Consider the following 1,636-nt stretch of genomic DNA (forward strand, 5'->3'; position numbering starts at 1 on the left):
AGTATTATTAGATTTTGGATTGTTTTTGTTATTATTATTATTATCATCATTATTATGTTGTTTCTTTAGGCCCTTGGGTGACGCGGGTCGGGGGATTTTCTGTTGGTACTTTTGATTACGTTTATATGATGTTTGTATATATTCTAGTTATTGTTTAGTTTCGGATGAAGTGTAGATGTAAGTATATAAGAGTGGGGTGTATGTGGCCGGGTCTGGTATGGTTTTCTCTTCTCATATACAGAAATGTATATAAGAAAATTTGTTTATAAGAATTTGGTTGTGACTTTTTGGTTATATGGAATTAGTTATGTATTTGTTTTTCAGTTTATGTTTTGTAAATTTATATAAAATAAAGAGATACAGGATGTAACTCAGGATCAGTACAGGATAAGTAATGTAATGTATGTACACAGTGACTCCACCAGCAGAATAGTGAGTGCAGCTCTGGAGTATAATTCAGGATATATCTCAGGATCAGTACAGGATAAGTAATGTAATGTATGTACACAGTGACTCCACCAGCAGAATAGTGAGTGCAGCTCTGGAGTATAATTCAGGATATATCTCAGGATCAGTACAGGATAAGTAATGTAATGTATGTACAGAGTGACTCTGCTGTAAAATGGTGATAATCTTTGCTGACATGTAAATAGGTTAACATTACCAGGGGTTCAGTGGTTGCCATCACATCTGATTTGTATTACCACCTAATGTTTTTTTGTTCCCCGGGATTTGATTGTTTGTTACTGCTTCTTATTGTAACTTGATAATACTTGTGAATACTTTACTTGCTTTGTTCGTGAAACTTAATGTTCTGGTTACATATGATGGGATTGTATTCAGCCAGAAGTGTTTGCATTCGTCAATAAAATGCATCTATGACAAATATAATAAGAGGTTTTCATAGGAGAATAAACACGTTGACGAGGATGAAATCCTAAATACAAAGAGAGGAAGTAAAAGTCCCCCCCCCCCCCCCCCTTGTGTTAATTCAGCCTAAACTAAGTGTATGTAACATCCAACATTTAATCCCATATTATTACACTGCAGGGGTATATTCACATTGAAATGTACTTTTGGCTCATGAGCCAAGACACGGTCCAAGCACAAACGCTAAATGTGGCCTTGGACCCCGACATATACCAGGGCAATATTTGGCATTTGGCAGGCTGGTATATGTTAATAGATCTTTATTTTTCAGTGTTTAGGAAAACACATATACTGCGCACTATACGCTTTTTTACAATAATGGTCTATTGGCGACATATGCCGCTGTAAGGAATAGACCCTTAATAAAAAGCACAAAATATTTGTTTGTCTGAGTTCACCATCCTGGTTACCCAAAGAAAATATAAAAATAAAATACTAAAACATTAACAAAATGTACATTGTATCCAGGCGTCTGATGCTGTCAATTATTGTAACGTTTTCTTTTCTCCTCATAAAGGTTGTGTCACATTGATTTGTTATGCAATGCCGGCTATTCAGCCTTACATGATGAAACCTTCACCTATCCTTCAACTGCCACAGTAAGCGCTACAAGATTGCCGGCTATTAGATCTGCCCAAACAATTATTGTGTTTACTTATTGCATTGTCCTTGTGCCAAAATCTTTATGTAAGATCACAGTCGCTGC

General features: G+C 35.9%; 1 long non-coding RNA gene across 1 annotated transcript in view; it reads left to right on the forward strand.

Annotated features, from left to right (window-relative positions):
* The first annotated feature begins 1,629 nt into the window (after nucleotides 1-1,629).
* The window catches only part of LOC142658905 (uncharacterized), a 50,815-nt gene continuing 50,808 nt past the window's right edge, over nucleotides 1,630-1,636 (forward strand). The window contains exon 1 of the long non-coding RNA XR_012850220.1: nucleotides 1,630-1,636. This exon is cut by the window's right edge and continues 133 nt beyond it. This is a non-coding gene — a long non-coding RNA (uncharacterized LOC142658905).

Source organism: Rhinoderma darwinii, chromosome 8 (genome assembly GCF_050947455.1).
Source record: "Rhinoderma darwinii isolate aRhiDar2 chromosome 8, aRhiDar2.hap1, whole genome shotgun sequence".
NCBI lineage: Eukaryota > Metazoa > Chordata > Amphibia > Anura > Rhinodermatidae > Rhinoderma > Rhinoderma darwinii.